Here is a 20,823-nt window from a genome sequence, read left to right on the forward strand (position 1 = left end):
GCAGGAGCAGACTTCGGAGAAGCTCCACCGCCGCCGCTGCAGCCTCCTCGAGGGCTCCGACTTTATAGGGAAGCCCGGGAGGGGGGGCGGCGGGGGGCTCTTCCACCGCAGATGGGAGCGCTCTGACGTCTCCCTATGGCGAGCCGCGACGCTGGGGCGACTCCCCCCACCCCATCATCCATCCTTGTGCGCAGTGATGAAGAGGCTGAGTTGAGTATATGTTGCTCGTTCGCCCTTTTCTTCGTAGTCCCCTACCCTCAACCCCAAACTGGATTAATTCCCGACGCCTTTCCGCCAACACAATTAGTGAGGTGAACGCACCCCGGAGCCTCCAGCCTTAGTTGCCTTCCGTTCCCGCAAGGGGGAGCGGTGACCCCGCGGCCTGATTCGTGGGGAGGGGGTAATAGAGATAGGTGGACACCAACAACCGGATGCCTACAGCTCTGCTGAAGGCATTTGGAGCCGTAATTGCAAAGGTCTTGGCTGATTTTCAAGCCTTCTCCTCTCCACGGACTCTTGCCTTCGGCTTACAAAGGTTCTCGCTTTCCCTTCCTCTTTCGCTCACCCCGACCTCTTGCCAGCAGCAGTGCCTTACTCCGTCCTTATTTCCAAAGGTGTGCCAGCCCATTTTTCCCGTGAGATGGAGAATGCAGCAGAAGGGACGCGCTCCGTGTATAAGAGGTAAGGATAGTTTGACTACACTCATCGCCTTTCACTGGACGCTGCTTCCGTATAACGGATGGAGAGGCAGCTTTTATGCACATCTCCCTAGTCTCCCTCTACCAGGGAACTCAAACTGGCCCTAAACTGCTGCATACACATATCTCAACAGTCGTTGAACTTTCCTCTGCTTTGTTTTCAAATACAAAGAATGGTCACTGGTGGGACTCCTGAGGTTCCAAGTGCCATGGATACAAAGGGGATAGGCACCATAGCAATGCCGCAATAAATAGAAGCTGTGGGTGCCGTTGCCCACGTTTGGCTGCCAGAGCGGGAGGAGTGCTTGTGTGCTCCTGCAAGCAAATTCCTCACCAAGTGCTGATGAATTGCCTCTCTGCTGGGACTCTGGTGTTCCACGCTAATGTGGTGTGGATGCTGACGAGATTGATATCTTAATGTCGTTCTCTGTTTGCCTGGTGACTCGATACATTTGTGCCATTCTTGGGTTGTTGCATGTGCACAGCACATGGCTGAGTATGCTTGGGCTGGGAAGGATATTTCCATGCATGTGTCTGGCTGGCATCGGGGAAAAAAGTAACCAATTTCGAGATCACTATTAGTAGCCAGGAGAAGAGAGTAATACAATCCCAAGGGGATGACCCAAGTGAGAGTCAAAAGGAAGACACCAAGGATTGGCCAGGACTCTGGCCCTCCTGGGTTTGCAGTCTCTGCATTCTATCCCCGGCCTCGGTCAGCAAGCAGGTGTCCCACAGCTTGCCACCAGCCCCTGGATGGTGAGTTTGCCTGACCACGGGGACTTGGTTGTGTTCTTTGCAGGCCGTCAGCGCCCTAAGACCCTAGTGGAGTGCAACAAGTATTTGATGAATGGACAACTAATCTAAGAAATGCTCAGATCTCAGTGGCTTCTATCATTCCAGGTCTTTGGAGGAACATTAAATGCTTATCTCCCCGGATTAAATTGTAGAAAAATGTCCTCTCCCCTTAGTTTAAGACTATTTAAATAAAGTTTCCTCCTTTACGAAATTGAGGGAAAGTCACCATGAAGCCATTAAAGCATAGGGACAGTTCTATAGAAAGTACAACACTTCTGACCCCTCCACTCTTACCAGCTCTTGCTCTAAGCACCCCAACCCATAGGCTTTTTGTCCACGGACCCAGGGCCTTGCTCCAGCACCCCGAGAGAGCAGAGACCTTGTGGTTCTTGTCAGGGCTGGAGTCCCAGTGCCTGGCCCAGCCCTGGGCCCTGAGAAGTGGTTCAGTGTATATGAGCAGATGTATCATCCTGCAGGTAGAGGAGCCCGAGCCCAGTCTCCTAGCTGGGAAAGACACTGGATTGCTCGCTTTCTTGTTATATTACATCTAGGGCAGATGCTGCAGGTTGGCAGGCAACCCTGACCATGTTCCTGTCCTGGAACACTCCCATCTTGTGCTTCTCCCATTCCCTGGGGTGGTGCCCTCAAGAGGATGGTCTGCGAACAGCTAAGTAGTTTGCTGCAGTGTGAGCATCAGTGCACTTCCTCCTTCACTGAGAAAGTCTCGCTGTGGAAAAATAAAAACCAACCGAACTGAGCAGTGTGTTTAGTGATGTCGTTAGTTCTGTTCTGGGTTTTTGTCTAACTCTTCATTTTGTCATGGATGAGGAACAGACAGGTTGGGAGTGAGCAGCTGATCCACGGGCCACGCTGGTCAGTACTGTCCTAGTACACCGTCCGTGTCTGCCAGGCCTGGGTGGCAGCTGGCAGGGAGGGGAAGGTGAAGAAGGCTTGCCTTCTCTCAATGTACCAGCGCACAAGAAGCTACTTCGCAATTCTGCTCACATCCCATTGGCAGAAACTCAGCCACGGGGTCGCAAGTAACCGCAAGAGAGGCTGGGAGCTGAAGCCTTGAGGCAGCATGCGCCTCCTCTGATTGTGTTCCTGTGGCAGCAGGGGTAGAGGAAACGAAGTTTATGGATGGCTGTCAAACTCTACCCGAGCCAGCCTAGTGTGTCTCAGGTATGTAGAGGAAAGGCTGCAGGCTCCCTTAATAGGGTAAAATAAATTCTGCAGGGTGGTGAAGACGGGTCCTCATGGACCTTAAGCCCAGCTGCTCTGCCCTGGGGTTCTGCTTTCTGTAGGGAACCTCTGGGAACTTACTGCTGCACCCCCTAGGCTCCCATGGGGTGCTGGCCTTCTTATCAGTGTGGCCCACATTAGGATATTGCTTTGTCCCCGCTCAGGAACATTTAATATACTCTGTCTAAAGGGTCTGTGTTATTTAACTACCACCACAAAAATGCTATGTAATACCAAGCGCAGCGTTTCAGTGGCATGCAGCAACAAGGAGGTAGAAGTTCTGATGCATCTAATGCATGACACGGATGAGCCTTGAAGACATTGTGTTGAACGCAATAAACCAGACATGAAAGGACAGATACGGTATCATTCCCCTTATGTGAAATAACTAGAATATGCAACTTTATAGAGACAGAAAATAGACTGCAGGCTACCAGGAGCCGGGGGTGAGGGCAGGGAATCCTGGTGAGGATGATGGAAATGTTCTGATAATGGGTGGTGGTGAGGGTAGCACAACATTGTGAATGTCATTGATCCCACTGCATTGTATCATTCAAAATGGTGAAAATGAGGAATTCTGTGTTGCATATATGTCACCACAACAAAAATAAATTTTCAAAGGTGTTTACCTTTCCTGTGTCTGTAGGAGGCTGGGACAGATCTGCTGATCTTGGCTCCAGGGTGAGGCTTGCTAAGGTCTGCTCTAGGTGTTTTTCATCCTGCAGGAACTGAGGGCTAGTCACAGAGCTTAGAGACAAAGCAGACACCTGGCTCCTTGAGGCCTAGACTGGGAACTCACAAGTTGTCATTTCTCCCACTTGCCATTGGCCAAATCAAGTCACATGATCAAGCCCAAAGACAAGGGGCGGGAAGCACAGGTTAAGACTGTGACAGGAATGTGTTGCAGGGAGGGGCAAAGAATGGGACCAACACTTCAACCAACCACTGGCACAGAAAGAAGAGGGCAAATAGAGTGAAAGCCAACAAAAGGATCTGGCCCACCAGGTGGTGCCTTCAACTTTGGCTTGGCATCCCTATAGGGGATTCATGGGGCCACCTCATGTATGCCCTTCTCTGTACTCTCAAATGGCATTTTCCAGGAACTTCCAAGCCTATTTCCCCCAATGTACTGTAGTCCACAGTGCACAAAGTAGATATGCATAAGTCTTCTTACAGCTCTTCTCTTCCACAGAGCATGGTGAGTGCTGCCCCGAAGGCCTGGATGGACTGCTTGACCAGGCCCATTTGTGCACCGGAGGAGAGATGCACTCAAGCGTGCTCAGGTAAAGTGGGGTTTATTGTCAGAATACGATGGGAATTGGGGGAAATCCAGTCAGGAACTGTGGGTTCAGGTGGGTGGCGGGGGAACTAGAACTGAACCCAAGGCCCCCTATGAAGTACTTTCTCCTCCCTGCACTATTCCCCCGCCTCTCCGTGGACTGACTTTCTTGCCCACCCACGTGTTCCTGTTCCTATGTAATTTCAGCGTGCCCACTCTGTCCATCCAGCACCTTCCAGAATGGGGCAACTTCTCCCATAGCTTCCTGACTTCTGCCTCTGTTGAAGACCAACCCCTTCTCTCAGTTTCTCTTTCCAAGAGAGAAATATAATTCAACCAGTTCATTTTGAGCCACCCATGTAGGCTACAGTTACCCAACAGCTTAAGGGTGAGTGTGTCCAGTATATCCCATCAGGTGAGAGATGTGGCAGCTCCACCCCGCAGGGCTCTGGGCAGGATCCCCTGAGATGAAGGTGTGGGTGGAGTGGGCATCCAAGTGCTTCATGCTCAGTGGTCCCTCCCCACGTCCCCAGCCGCCTGGTGCTTGATGTCCCATAGTTTATGCTGTTTCCTTTGAGTTCAGTGATTCTCAAATATTTACTCTTTTATTATTTTCTTCCCTGGAGTTCATGTTTTGACAGGCTTTTTGGTTTTAAGCAGACCACATTTTTTTTTAGATTTCCTATTTTTATTCATCAGGCACATAAGGAACTATCCATCAGAGTTTCTAATCAGGTTGAAATAAACCATCATGATCACAAAGAATTGCTGTAATTCCAGCCCGTTCATCTAATCAGCTTCGCTATGGATTGAATGTTCTCAGGGTGGCTTTTTGAAATATGGAAAAGAGCTTAAGGATCTCTAGCGCCATTCTTAGGGGATCCCAGGTTGGAAATCTCTGGTTAAGTTTAATTGGTAATTTGTGCTAAATACAGATTCCTCAAACTGTGATTGATCATTTATACATTGCTGTCAGTGATTTGAGGGCAGGTCTTGCTGCCGTTAGGTGCCCTGAGATCCAAGCTACAGGCCAGAGCAAAGGAAGCAGGTGAGAGGAGAAACGGGGAACAGGGAGGGACTGGTGTTGTGTATAGATCTTAGGACTCAGGCTTTTGTGGTTCTAATTCTGCCTCTGCCATTTACAAGCTACAATGTGATCTCGAGCAAGTCACTTAACTTCTGCATCCCAGTGTCTTCATTAAGGAATTAAATTAGAAATGCTACTCTCCCTAAGGGCATAGGTGGGTTTAAGGAAAGATATGTATCTATCGATGGCAAATACTTGTATTTTGTTTTTCTTATTAAATAAAGGAAAACTGCAATTAGGATAAGCTAATTTCTGTTTTGCATTGTGAATTTCAAGATGGCATCATTTCCTTGCTTGGTGCCTAATCCAATGTCATGTGCTAATTAAATCCTCAGAGGAGATACTCCTCCAAATAATACCTGCCATTTAGTGAGCATCTAGTATGTACCAGGTGCTCTGCCTGATTGTTATATGCATCTGCTCAGTCTTCACAGCAGTCCAAGAAGACGGATATTATAAGTCGCATTTCATAAGTAATGGAACTGAGGCTCGGAACTGTTAAATGATTTGACTGATCTGCAGATTTTGGATCTGTATGATTCTGAAGCTCTGAGTATGTTAAATCTGGTGAGAGTGTCATTTCAGGACTTTTTTGAGGTTTGATAAATTTTGCCACCCAGAAGTCATAAAATGGATATTAAAAGATGATTTTAAAAGAGATACTGGGAATAATTTTTAAAGTTTTTTGGGGTGAAATCTTACCACAGACTCCTTCATTTGCTTGTTTTCAGCTATTCCTCACCCCACCCCCGGCTCTAGTTTTATGCACGTGGCCTTCCAACATGTATGTGGAAGTGGGCAGAAATGGTGGGAACACACATTTTTGTGTGAGAACAAGTTCATGGTTTTGGCTATGGCGGGGATGGCCAGAGTCCCAAAATAAAGCCCATAGTGTCTGATAATATTTTAATGAGATTCGCCTTCTTGAACATCTCACTGTGATCTGCCTTGAAATCCAGACATCTGTGGGGTTTCAGTGACAACCTTCCATGATCTTCTGAAGTTGCTAGGCAGCTTGAAGGGAGCTATTACTTTAGACTCTAAGGGCTGGGAGAACCCTTTATAGTTTATCTAATCCAGGGTTTCTCAAACTCGGCACGATGTGTATTTTGGATGGGGTTATTTATTGTTGTGGGACCATGTCCTGTGCATTGTAGGACATTTAGCAGCAACCCTGGCTCTTACCCACCAGATGCCAGTAGCATCCCTGAGTTGTGTCAGCCAAAAATATCTCCAGATATTGTCAAATGTCCCTGGTTGAGGACCACTGGGCTATTCTAGCCACCCATCCTCCTTTACCATATCCTTGCCCAGTGCTCTTCCAGCCATACTTGAGCATCTCCAGTGCTAGAGAATGCGCCAGTTCCCAAGGATGCTCGTCTCATCTTTCAGAACACTGGCATTAGAAAATGCTTGCTTATATCAAACCTACATGTGTGTCTGTAGCTTCCACCCATGATGTGGTCCTAGCCTGCCCTGACCTCTAGTCCCCAGGACACTCTCAAGTGTTTATATATGCTCTCGTGCCCAGTCTCTGTTTCTTCTCTATGCTAGATAGTCCTGACTCCTTCAACAGTTAATTTCTCAAATGGAATGATGGTTCTTCCCTTCCCAATCCCAACTGATCGAATCATCTTCCAGTGTGACCATTTGAGAGCACGAGAAACATGGGTGGTTCCGAGGGTAGGTAAGAAATCACTCCTCAGAGTACCCCAGAGGGAACGGAGCATTGGTCAAGGAATCCAATAAGCAAGAGCCACTATTTGTCATGTAACTAGGCCTCCTGAGCAAGGAATCCAGGTCTGGAAAAATAAAAACCACCATATAAGCAGCTACATGCTTATTCCAAGTCAACCCTGCCTGGAAGGGTGGGAGGCTTTGAATGTTCTACCCCTCTACCAGATGACGTGGAGGTGAACACTAAGGCAGTAGTATGTGAACCAGAGCAGAAGAGATGATGGTGCAAAGGTGGGGCTGGTACAGTTCTGGGGCTGAGCAACTCTTGTTCTTTCATGTGCTGTACTATTCATCCTACCATTTTCCTAGGATATTTGTAAGGAGAAAATGAAAAAGACTATAAATGTGAAAGAACTTTACAGACTCACTATGTAAAGATCTGGCTGCACACATGTGAGGTATGTTTATCTATGAAACAACATCCTCCCAGCTAGCTTGCTTCTCCTGACTAATTTCAACTCTAGTGGGGCAGACTACAACTGAGCTTAGTGGCAAGTTCCTAAGGAAAAAGTTATTCAGACAAACCTCTTAAATGCCATTAGTTTAATCTAATTTGACTTACCAAATCAACATCCATCTATATTCCTCTCTCTCATTTTCCAACTTGATGGCATCTAGCACTGTGGCACACGTGTCCAGACCGGTATATTACATTATGATGGAGACAAGGGAGTCTGGTATACACGAAGCCTTCTGGCATGGCCTCTTGGGAAGAGGGTGGATTCTGAGGGTAGACGGCAACACAACAGGCTGTCTTGTGGAACAAGTGGGGCTTCTCATAGCCTGCTGACCACTGTGAGGAAGAGAATAAGATCAGCTCAAATACATTTCCTGAAAGTCACTTTAAACCACCCATCTTGGTATTCAATAATGTGACAATCCTCACCAAAACCAGGATTTAACTCAGTTTTAAATTTGAGTTGGTCCTTTTAAGGTTCAAAGCAAAGTGTGGCCCACTTTGCTTGTCATGTGTGATAAAGGAGAAGAGGCCCTATGTAGGCATCCAGATGCAGTGGCAGGAGCACCAAACCAGAATTTGGGGGCTTAACGCGATGTGACTTTGGGGAAGTCACCCTTTATTATAAGTGTCGTTTATGGTAAAGTGAGTATTGCTTTGTATTGATATCTCATTTAGTCCTTGTTAAGAAGATTATTTTATTCGCCATTTCTTGAGTCTGAGTCTTAAGAATCATAAGCACTAGTCCATTGTTGAATAGTAGGCATCAGTACCCTGGCAGTGTGGCGGTAGCCCCTTACTTTCAAACTACATTGCCAACCCTTGTGCCACAGCTTGTTTGTTGAGGACCTAGAGTTTAATTTTTAAGTTTAAGTTTAATCAGTCTCTTTAATTCCACAATACTTCGTGCCCTTCCTGTTGTTGAGTTTGGACAACTGCTGCCAGTACTGCTGTAATATCTCAGATACTACGCTTTCCCTGGGTATTGGGCAAATTCCGCTTTCCCTGTAACTCTGCCTGAATGAAGTTGGAATTTTCCAAAACGAACTTTATTAAAAAGAAAAGGAGATAAATGCAGATGTAGACAGGAGTTTTAGAAATATAAATCAACTTTTTGGGGGGATGACTTACATATTAACATGCATCCATTTGGGGGAACTACGTGGTCAAGTTTTGACAAACATATACCACCACTACAATCAAGATAATGAACCTTTACCCTCACCCTAAAAAGTCCCCCAACTTTCAGAAAACCGTTGATCTGCTTTCTGTTACTAGAGATTAGTTTTGTCTTTTCTAGAATTTCATGTAAATGGTGTTTTAGAATAGCCTTTTGTATCTGGTGTTTTTAATTTAGCATAATGTTTTCGAGATTTCGACACGTCACTATGCAGATCAGAGGTTTGTTCCATTTTACTGCTAACTGGTATTCCACTGTGTGACTACCCCTCAATTTGTTTCCTAATTCACCAGTTGATGGATATTTGGGTTGTTTCCAGGGTACATTTTGTTGTTGTTGTTTTTCCAGCTGCTATGAATATTTAGGTCTTTGTATAGGCCTTTGATATAATTTCTCTTGGATAAATGTCTAGAGGTGGAATGGCTGGTTGTATGGTAATGGTGTGTCACTTTCTAAAAAGCTGCCAAACTGTTTTCCCAAGTGGTAATACAATTTTGCCCTCCCATCAGCAACCTGTGAGAATTCCAGTGGCTCCCCATCCTCAGCACTGTCAGACTTTTAAATATTAGCCAGTCTCCTACTGGTGTGGTGGCATCTCTGTGTGGGCTTCCACGGTACAGATCCCTTATGCTAGACGTGTGACGTCTCCCTTCCCTGGTAGGGAGTAACTTTTGTGGGCACGCGGGTCTTCGGTTCTCTTCTTTGTCATGACTACTTGTTCTGACTGCTAGAAGTGTAGCCTTGAGTTTTCTTTACTTCTTGTCTTTTCTTTGAGTCTAAGCTTAATAGTTCCAGGATTCTTGGGCTCTTATTGGGCAGTGGCTATTTCTGGAGCTCTCTACATTTTGCCAGGTCCTTGCCACAGCTAGCAGAACCCAGAATCTTTTCCTAATACAAATGCTGTTCCTTGCTTTTTTAAAAACTCTTTTAATTGTGAAATATAACATATATACAAAGGAGCAATAAACTTCTAAGTATATTTTAACAAGTAGTTATAGAACAGACTTTAAAGTTTGGTATGAATTACAGTTTCACGATTTTTCATTTTATCTTCTGGCTGCTCCAAAACACTGAAAACCGACAAAAATATCAGCATAATGATTCAGCACTCATAGTCACTTGTTAAACCCTACCTTCTCTGTATAACTCCGCCATCACCTTTGATCTTCCTCCCACTCTTTAGGGATATTTGGGCTATGCCTACTCTAACTTTTTCATGTTGTAAGGGGCTGTTGATAATATGGGATAAAGGAATGGAACTAGTTGACGTTCCTCTCTGTTTGAGCACTCCATTAAGCTATTCCTTCATGTGTGTGGGGATCCTCTAACTCTATTTGTTGCACAGAAAATGGCTAGTACATTCTAACCTCAGTGAACACTCAGACTTTTCCACAGGTGCTTATCAGTGCAAGGAGATGGCTTTCTAGATCCCCATTAACTACAGATTTGTGATTTAAGTTTATTTTGAAATACTCTACTGAAAACAAACAATAAGGAATAGGCTCTCACTTTTGCTAGAATAATGTCAGCTGCTCAGATCAAGGTACTATAGGAGTAAGGTTGCTTGGCTGAAGGGAGGAGAGGAAACATGGTAGATACCATTAGTTGCTTACCCAATGCCACTTCTCCTTTCTTCCTTGCTAAGAGAAACCCCAGTGCAGTCCCAAGACATGGATTGTGATTGCTTCAACTCAAGCACAACCAGCCTGTTTTTCCTACTTTCCCAGGCTCCCTCTAGGTAGGAGTGGCCATGCAACCCAGTTTTGGCCAATGAGACCTTAGTGGAAGTCAGCCTGGGATGAGTTCTGGGAAACATTTTGCCTTCCTGATAAAAGGGAAAGGTATGCTTGGTACCACCCCTCCCCTTTCTTCCTACCTTGAATGCAGACATTACACTAAACTCTAGTAGCCATCTTGCAATCATAAAATAAAGGCCAAGAAACACCTAAAAACTTTAGGTATTTCTGACATTGTTGAGTCAGGAAGTCATCACTAGTATTTTCCCTTTCTGTCTTCTTCTTATATGTGACAAACTCCTATACGATTAGGCCTATGTTAATTCATTTTTGTTACACTTAAATAATTTCCTAACTAATATAGGGAGGTTCTGAAAAGGAAGGTAGAAACATATTAAAGATAAATGGCATGAGGTGGGCCATGGTGGCTCAGCAGGCAGACTTCTTGTCTGCCATGCCAGAGACCTGGGTTCAATTCCGGTGCCTGCCCATTCAAAAGAAAAAAGATGAATAGCATATTACTTCTATTAGAGCCAATCCTGCCTACAAATAGAATTCACCATTTCTCTCAAATCTGCTAGGAATCTCCTAGGTTTTCTTTCAGATTCTTTCTGCTGCAGTTTTCCTCCAAAGAATGTGGAATGATAATCCCTTCTCTGCCATTTATTAACTGTATCACCTTGGGCAAGACGCTTAACCTCTTGGAGTCTCAGTTTTCTCATTTGGACAATGTGGATAATTATACCTGGTTATTGGGAAGATTTTAAGAAGCTAAATAAAGTTCTGTTAGCAGAGTCTGCGCGTCTGTAGGAACTCAATGAATGATGATGGTGACAATGACGATAGAACAGAGTGCCCAAAGCACTGAAACACCTTAAGATCTCTCCTTCACAGAATCCCATCTTCCTGTAGCAAATGCTATATCCCTGGACTAGGATTGTAGTGTTCCATCTGTCACTCCCCACTACCCCTGCTGCAAAGTCTCCTTAAAATACAACAGGCTAAGTTAGCAAGCCATACTTCCCAGGTGTGCTGGAGGGATGCCAAGCTTCCCTTTAGCTTACCCACCACCACCCAACTTGACCTTCCTCTTTTGCATGCTGTCTCATTGCTTAGGCCCTTATGTGTAACCAAACCTAACCCTTTTCGCATTAAGTTTCATCTTACTTAGTTCTGACTAAGATTCTCAAGAGTCCGGATCCTTTGGTAATTCTAACTTCAGTCTATCTTCTGCATTTGCCATTTCTCACTCATTGTTCATTATCTGCAAATTTAATCCAAGTCAAATTTAATGTCTCCTCCAGGTTGTCAATGAGCATTGTATATTGGATAATAAAGTTTCCTGTATTGTACCCCATGGGACTTTACTTCTTATTCACATGCAGATATAATTTAAGATGTCACTAATTATTACTTGTACTGACCATTTGTCAACAAAGCCCCAAATGATGCTACCATCAAATATTCCAGGCCTTTCTTCTTTAATTACTCTCTGAATTGCTTGGGTCAGAGGTTTCACATCAAATAAATGCATAAATGATTTCCACTGAGCTCCCCTGTGGAGTTTTCAAGTCCTTACTTTTTCGGAAATGGTTGTGTCCATATTAGGGAGAATAATTTGAGTCTTTTGAATCCTTGTGGCTTGTTGCTCATTAGAGTCTCTTTCACCATGTGCATAGAGCTCAATTTTCTCATTAAATTTCTATTAAACTTACCTGGAATGGCAGGCAGACCATGAGAACATTCATTTCCTGAGTTATCATGTTGATGAATATTCCTCTGCTTCTTGAGTTTGGAAACATAACAGATCCCAAGATTCCTGTTATCTTCATAGTTTGTGCAATATTTTTGAGTACCCCTCCCAAATGCCAAATATCTCCTGCTTGTGTTTGAACGAAGAATTTTAAAAACCCATTAATGAGTTAGTAGTCAGTGGTTCTGAGTGATCAAGCTTGAGTTTGACCAATTTTGCCCTCCCAATTCCCCTCCCCAGGAGTGGAGGTCATTTACCAGTGTCTAGAGGCATCTTTGGTTGTCACAGCTGGGGGTGCTACAGGCCATCTTGCAGGCAGAGGTCACTGCTGAATATCCCACAGTGCCCCCTACAATAAAGAATTTTGTGGCCCAAATGTCCATAGTGCCAAGGTTGAAAGATCCTGTAAAATCTAAGCTATTCTGAAATCTGCTCCCTCCCTCTCCATGTCACCACCAGACAGAGTAGTTAACCTGACTGGGAAAAATAAAGAGGTTTCTTCCCAACTGGCTGCTTCCTCATTAAGTCTAGGCTAGGGGTGGAGATGAAACTAGAGACAGTATATTTCTAAATCCTGTTTAGTTTTCCATTCCTTCTTTCCTTCCTTCAACAAATATTTATTGGGAGCCAACTGTGGGACAAGCACTTTCACAGACACTGTGGATGCAGAAGTTAACAAACAAAATCTTTACTCAAAAGAAGCTGACAGTCTATCTGGGGAATGAACAATAAGCAAGAGAAAGCATTTCAGATACCAATCAATAGCTGCTATGAAGAAAATAAGGCAGGAGCCATGAACTTTTCTATGTGCACTCATTACAGTGGCCTGAAACCCAGATTTTGGGGTAATAAGGCTGTGTGTTTCACCATAGAGATGTGTGTATTATTGTTATTTTCTCCATAATACCATTTGTGGGTGACATAAACTAAGACTTGAATACATTTTAGGAAAAGAAATAAATTCCAGTATAAATGCTGAATTTAAGCCTTATTCAGCTACCATGCTTTTCATCTAGGCTATGCAAAAGAGACACTTGAGTTTGACTTCTGAGTTTGCTACTTATGAATTGTGTGACGTTGGATGAGTTAAAATATAATTCTGAGGTTTAGATTCTAAGAAGATAAGGAAATATTAAAATTATTCTTACGGATTAAATGAGAAACTGTATACTTAGGGGTTAGCATGTTTCCTTGTACTTTGCAAAATACATACCAATAAAAGGGGCTATTATAATGTCCATATGGGGGAAGCAGCCATCTTCACATTTCAGTTGTCCTTTGTATATAGTAAGCCACCACTATCCTCTTCTTCCCCAAGTGTTTACTGGGAGATAGAAGCTTAACAAATATCTCTAGGGCAGATGTCAAGTTTTCTCTCCACCATGGTCACAGCTTTCCCATATGATCATGGTTTTCCTGTGGACCTTCTTTGAAAAGTTGGAGTACCTTGAGGGCCTGACTGAGCTGATAAATATCTTAACCTTGCATTAATCCTGAGAATACTGCAGGTGTGGTGAGAGTTATCATCTGTTCATAGATTGCTTCTGCTTCACAGGGAACATTTGTTTTATGTACCATTTAAACATTCTTGTAAAAAATATAAAATAGATAGGATACCAAAAGCATGAGCAACAAAAAACAATAAATAAATTGGACTTGATCAAAACTAAGACTTTTTTGGATCAAAAGACTATCAAGAAAGTTTAAAGAAAACCTACAGAATGGGAGAAGATATTTGGGAATCATAAATCTCTTTAGACTTAATATCCAGAATCTATAAAGAACTCTTACAGCTCAACAAAACAATCCAATTAAGAAATGGACAAAGAACTTAAATAGACATTTCTCCAAAGGAGACATATAAATAGCCAGTAAGCACATAAAAAGATGCTCAGCATCATTAACCATTAGGGAAATGCAAATGAAAATGACAATGGGATAACCCTTCCTACCCACGAGGATGGCTGTTGTTAAAAAACAGAAAATAACAGGTGTTGGTGAGGATGTAGAGAAATAAGAACCCTGGTGCTTTGCTGGTGATTCAGCCAAGCAGTGTAAATGTAAAATAGCACAGCCAATGTGGAATACAGTTCAGCGGTTCCTCAAAAAGTTAAACACTGACTACCACATGACCCAACAATTCTACTCCTTAGTGTATTTCAAAAGAATGAATAAACAGTGACTCAAATAGATACTTGTATGCCAATGTTCATAGCAACATTACTCATAATAGCCCAGAGTTGGGAAAACCCCAGGTGTCCACCAGTAGGTGAAGGGATAATGTGATACATACATGCCGTAAAATATTTATTCAGCCATAGAAATGAAATTCTGACACATTCTACAGCATGGGTGAACCTTGGAAACATTATGGGAAATGAAAGAAACCCAAAAGGACAAATATTGTATGATTTTGTTTATATCTAGAATAGGGAAAATCATAGAAACAGAAAGTTAACGAGAGATTACCAGTTGTGGGGTAGGGGAATAGGAAATTATTGCTTAATGGCTACAGAGGTTCTGTTTTGGGTGATGAAAAAGTCTTGGTAATGCATGGTGGTGATAGAAGCACAATTGTAGATGTGATTAATACCACTGAATTAATTGTATATATAGAAATGGTTAAAATGGTAAATTTTATGTTAACACTTACAATACTCTGAAAGAATATAGGGTACAAATGAAAGTTTCAGCCTTTCTTCTAAGTCCAGCTCCCCTGAGTTGATCATTAGTAGTTTTATGATACTTTATGAAAGCCTATGGATGTGCCTGTGAGGTGGGGGCTGCTATCACCCCCATTTGACAGATGAGGAAACCAAGGTCTCCTTCACATGGCTTTGGGGATGACCAGCTGGCACAGAGCTGGACTTGAACCAGGTAGCCCAACTGCACCGCCAGCTCTTAACCACAATGGCAATTTTTATGTCCCTTTTTGCTAGAATCACATTCTATTCTGAAGCTTGCTTTCTTCACTAAACAGTATAAGGATATTTTGCTGTCACTGCACGTAAATCTACCTTGTTCTTTTTAAGGAATATTGCCCTGTATGTGGATGCACCATCCTTTCCTTACCTGTTCCCCATTGGTGGTTATTTACATCATTGCCTATTTCTTGCTGCTGCAAATGTTGTTGGGATGAGTGTCCTTGTACCTGATCTTTGTAGGCATTTGTGAGCACCTCTGCATGGTATCATCGTACAGATGGAATTGCTCTATCAAAATGTGTGCACATCTGAAATGTCTCTGGTCATTTCAAAACTGGCCAGAGCGCGCTGTTAAAATGCCCTTGGGCAGGGCATGGTGGCTTAGCAGGCAGAGTTCTCGCCTGCCATGCCAGAGACCTGGGTTCGTTTCCCAGTGCCTGCCCGTGCAAATAATAATAATAATAATAATAATAACGCCCTGTGACTGGAGCCTGTGGCACCTCCCTTGTTTCACTTTTGTCTACAGGGTTTGGCCTTTTGGGTAAAATGGCTCTTAGTGCGGTGGACCCAGTGTGCCTGTGGAGAACCCTGGGGTATGTTAGTTTGCAATGGCTTTTGAATAAGGGAATTTAATAAGTTAAATGTTCACAGTTCTAAGCCTACAAAATTGTCCAAACTGAGGCATCCAGGAAAAGATACCTTAATTCAAGGAAGATCAATATATCAGGAATGCGTCTTTCAGCTGGGAAGTCCTGTTACTGGCATTAGCTGGTTCTTTGCTCCCAGGCTCCATTGCTTTCAGCCTCTGTTCCTGTGGGGGTTCCTCACTTTACTTCTCCGGTGCTGGGTTTCATCTCTTGGCTTCCCTTGGCTCCCCAGGTTCTGGCTGGCTTAACATCTCATGGCGACATCTGCTGGGCTCCAAACATCTCCAAACATGCATGTCTCTTGTTCTCCAAGTTTCAGCATCTGTGTTAGCTCTGCTCTGAAGTTTCTGTCAGCTCTGTCATTTCAGTCAGCTCTGAAGTTTCTCTCCAAAATGTTCCCTTTTTTGAAGGATTCCCATAAACTAATCGAGACTCACCTGGAATGGGTAGAGTCACATCTCCATCTAAAAAAAGGCCGTACCCACAATTGAGTGTGTCACATCTCTGTGAAGATAATCTGATCAAAAATTTCCAACCTACAGTGTTGAATAAGAATTAAAAGAAATGGCTGCCTTCATAAGATTGGGTCAGGATCAAACCCTGGCTTTTCTGGGGTACATAATAGATTCAATCTGGCATACTGGAATACTGGTTTCATTGATGTTTTTTAATAGAAGTTAATGATTAACCTCTTGGAATGGAGTTGAGGTTCAGCTTGGCCAGAGGGGTCCCCAGTTTCCTTTCACTATTTATGAATACAGGTGTAAATATAATCACAACACAGACTAATTTTGTTGTTTCTATTCTTTATCTGGGTTTAAGAATCTCAACGAAATTGGTTGAATTAAGAATTAACAGCAGATTCGGTGATAAGGAAATTTTTAAATTTGAGCCCCCTCCAAACCATCACTTCTTAATATACCTATATTTAAAAAAAAAAAACAGTAAACTCATTATAATCAATTTTTTAAATGTGAATATCAAGGAATGAATATCTTTCTAGTGCGAAGGAAGACGTCTTACTGGTTCTCTTCTTTTCTTCAACCTCAGGCAAAAAGATCCAGGAATGAGCCTGGGAGCAGGAAGACATTAATTGTTTTAACGCCAGTAATTCCATTGCTTTGCCATTAAAGTTGTGCATGTGGAAATGACAAGGAATGAAAGATTAAAATGGCCATGTATTTGTCCTCATTCAGCTTATAACATGATGTCTTCAGTGACTTTCAAAGGACAGGGCTGACAAGATCTGAATAGCTTGGAATCGGTCACTAAAGGACCTGTCATCTATGCGTGCATGATACAATCAGAGTTGAGGGAAATGGCTTAAAAAAACACCACCAGCTTTTTAAGTATTATTTCCTTTTACAAGTGTGGATCAACTGCCTGATTTGCCAAAATTTACTCATCTGTCTGGAGAGGTAGTTGGTCATATTTTGATTAGTGGTAGAATTTATTATCCCTTTAAGCAAATGAGCAACTGGAAACCTCCCACGCCACTTGGCACTTAGCCCTAACTTCCTACTCCCTCCCTCAGGCTCCAGCCCTGCTGCCAGGTCTCTCCTCCCTCCCCTGCAAGCATATCCTGCTTGTCCTTGCAGAGTTGCCTCTCCCTGGGCACCCTGCCGTGACCTTGCTGCCCTCCCATGGCAGCGGTTCTGCCCCACCTGCCAGGAAATCAGCGAGCCCTCAGGTTCCCAGGGACTTGTCAGAGCTGAGCGCTGCACCCTGCCGGAAGTTTCCCTACATGCGGCCTCATCTGGGAACTCCCTGCCCTCTGATCCCCAACACAGGCACTTCGTTCCAGGCAAGCAGACCTTCCCACCGTGCTCATCTAGAATCTGCACCCCCTCCAGCATTTGTTCTTGCTGTTCTCTCTCCAGGACCAAACTCTTAAGGCTCAGCCCGTAGCCACTCTCCCCTCCCGCTGGCAGGCTCTGCCCCGGCCCACGGGGCCTGTCTCCAACGCACAGCTAGCACTGCCTCCTCCCAGTTCTTCTAACGGCCACTCCATCTCCCCAGCTAGATGGTATATGACTTGAGCGCAGAGGCTAAGTTTCAACCTGGAATATACTGAATTAGCAATTGACCTGGGAATGCAGTTCCTTTGCCCCAGTCAGACATCCCTGGAACTGACTAGGAGCAGGGCCCCTGCATCTAGAACTGGCAGCAGGTGAGCTTCCCTGTGTGGAGTCAAAGTCTGAGCTGCTCCCTGGCCCCAAAGCAGCAGTGGGTGAACTTGGGAGGCCTTTTGCCTTGCCTTCATTTGCCAGTCTTCCTTACCTTTGCACCTTTCCTATTCTCTCTTCATCCTCTGGATCCCGTAAGCCCCTCAGTGGCAGCTGAGTTCTCTCAGGTTGCTGCCTTATATAAATGAAAATCCAGTCATCCTTTTTGTTGATTAATGAACCTTTCATATTTTAAGTAAAAAAAACATTTATATAGATGGCTAATAATAACTACCACTTGTTGACAGTTTACAAACACAACTGCATGACAAAAGCATTGGTTCATTCAGTCCCCACAAAGACCCTGTAATGAAGGTGTACATTTTGTTTACAGAGTAGGAAAACTGGGCTCAAAGAACATAAGTAAATTACCTCAGAAGCAAATGGCAGAGCTGGGATGGCTACCAAAGTCTATGCAGTAATTAGGTATTGTCTAATTCAGTCAGGCCTGATGTCAAGTTATGGTGTAAAAGTATTTACCTTTGGGCCACAGTGGCTCAGCAGGCAGAGTTCTCACCTGCCATGTCAGAGACCCAGGTTTGATTCCCAAAGCCTGCCCATGCAAAAAAAAAAAAAGAATAGTATTTCTCCTTGCTGTAGACATTTCAGGCATTACCCAGAAGAGAAATGATTTTTCACATGGGGAAGAAAAAGGGACCCAGAGAGGTCCCTGCCATTTTGTGGCTGAGGATTGGGGGTTGCCTCCAAGTCTCACCCTTGCCTGACCCTCTTAGGGATGGGCCCGTGCCCCGCCGGGGAGACTGGCTGTGGCTAGTAGGATTATTTGGGCAATGGTGCAACCTGTGTCCTATTTCATGATATCTGTCAACACCTGGGACTCCTGTGCACCCCACACCCCTGCCCACTGTTGGACCCTTCCTTTCTGTCCTTCCTAGCAGGTGTTTGGGAATCAGGCCTCTTTCTCCACTTAAACCCAAACCTCCCTTCTATCTGTCCTCGAGATCGAGATTCCTGGGTACCAAATTCTGGTTGTGTGTGTGCGTGTGCGTGCGTGTGTGTGCGTGTGCGTGTGTTTTCCACATTTAATGTTATTCCTATAGTTCCCAAGACACAAACAGCATTCTTCCCCTCAGTTCCATTCTGCCTCCTAACTTCTTTCTGTCTCCACCAAGGAACCTTGACATTTCCCTGGGGGGTCTCCTCCCCAGCCACAGATGGCGAGGAGAGTACAAGACAGGAGCAGAGCTCAATCAATACCTCCTAATGGTCTGGTTGACCACTTGCTCAGGGCAAAGCAGTTCTCTGTTTGCCGCCGGGCTGGATGAATGTAAAACTTCCACAAACACCACTCTGGAAGTCCAAAGGGAAGCAAAGAAAAGCCAGCAGAGAACATGTGTGCTTATTTCACTTGCCGCTTAGGCCCAGCTCAGGTCAGCTTGTCCGTCTCACTCCCAGCTACGGGAGCTGCCTCGTCCACGAGGACCCTAGAACTGGTGCCTTCAGAGGGTAGGTTTCTGGGCATTACCAGCCTGGCAGCTGCATAACTTTCATTTCTTTCCTGTCTATAAATGCCATCCAGAGAAAATGATAACAGGAGAAGGAGAGGGTGCTAAGCAATCAGAGAAGGGCCAGCTGTGGATGGGGGGTGGGGGTGGTCCTTCTTCAGTTTTGAGGAAGCCAGGATGGGCTTTTTCCAAGCAACATGACTTCCACCAAGGCAATGAGGCAAGGCAGATTTGGAAGAGCCGTGGCATTGAATAACCTTCATTTTACAGCATCAACAAGGTCTACACTGACTCAGGAGTGGGGTGCTAAGGCAGGAAGATGCGGGTGCGGAGGGTGGTCTTTCTCAACATGGGGCTCATTCTTTCCACGTGCATGAGCTTCTGCCCTGCTCTGTGAGGAGCCTTTCGCCCCATGGGGGCTGGTGACTTCGCTGCTGCGGTCACGGTCACAGCACGTTCTCAACATGACATTGGTTTTCCTCCTCTGCAGTTGTGCTGGGAGCCCATGTCCTGGGACTCGGGCCTCAGCAGTGGTATCGGCAGCTCCAAGGCCGCCGGGGGAAACGTGAGCTTGTTCAGGGCACAAGGGGCCAGGTTCTAACAGGTGACGCGATGGTAGTTCAAACTGCCCTCTCAGGCTGGACGGGGATTGAGTACATTGGGAGAAAAGAAGGTGGAGTTTTAAAAGGATCAGTGCAAACTCAATTGCCCAAGGAGGAGATGGGATGTCACAGTGGTTTATGTAAAAAAGAAAAAGATTTAGGGGGTTAATTATGCACAGAATGTATATAAGGCTGTGGTGTCATGTGACTGCTGAAGAAGGCTGTTTTAGGCTGTGTTCCAGGATGGTGAGGTCCGGATTAATTCGGGTAGGGACAGCCCTTAATGCTGATGGTACAATGGAAAGGGCTGATGTTGGATCTGAAGACTTGGGTTTTGCATCCCAATTCTTCCCCTTAATGGTTGTGTTTTCTTTAGGCAGTCCATCGGGCTGAGCTTCAGTTTTCTCACCTATAATATGGGCATTCTAATGCTTCTGGCATATCTCACAGGGTTAGAGTGAGATCTAATGAACTAAAATACCACAGAGGGCTATTATGAATTACATCATGCTCAGTGCTCAGCATGACATTTTAGGAGACGTGTATTAAAATGTATAGGGCATAAGAGAGGGCAAGGAGGGCTCTGGTGTTTGTCTTAGTTCTGTAGGGATCCTAAAGCAAAGCACCACAAATTGCGTGGCTTAAACAACTAGAGTTTATTGTCTCACGATTCTGAAGGCTACGAGTCTGACATCAAAGTGTCAGCAGGGCCACGCTTCCTCTGAAGTCCGTAAGAAAAAATCTGTTCTGTGCCTCTCTTCTGTCTTCTTGGTGCGTTGCCATCCACCGTGTCCTCTGCCTCAGTTGTCACATGGCCTTCTCGTCCGCATCTGTGTCCAAGTCTCCCCTTCTTATAGGGACACCAGTCATTATGGATTAGGGCCACCCTAATCCACTTTGGCCTCACCTTAACGAACAGCATCTTCAAGGACCTTATTTCCAAATAAGGCCCCATTCACAGTGGGGGTCAGGAGTTGAATATGTCGTTTGGGAAG

General features: G+C 44.6%; 1 long non-coding RNA gene across 2 annotated transcripts in view; it reads left to right on the forward strand.

Annotated features, from left to right (window-relative positions):
- LOC143662012 (uncharacterized) overlaps positions 1-20,823 on the forward strand; it is a 72,840-nt gene that overhangs the window by 3,479 nt on the left and 48,538 nt on the right. For both annotated transcript variants that reach the window (XR_013165090.1, XR_013165089.1), the window contains exons 2-3: positions 615-681; positions 3,928-4,018. This is a non-coding gene — a long non-coding RNA (uncharacterized LOC143662012). The remainder of the gene's footprint in view (positions 1-614; positions 682-3,927; positions 4,019-20,823) is intronic.

The sequence above is a fragment of the Tamandua tetradactyla genome, chromosome 18, assembly GCF_023851605.1.
Source record: "Tamandua tetradactyla isolate mTamTet1 chromosome 18, mTamTet1.pri, whole genome shotgun sequence".
NCBI classification, from domain to species: Eukaryota; Metazoa; Chordata; class Mammalia; order Pilosa; family Myrmecophagidae; genus Tamandua; species Tamandua tetradactyla.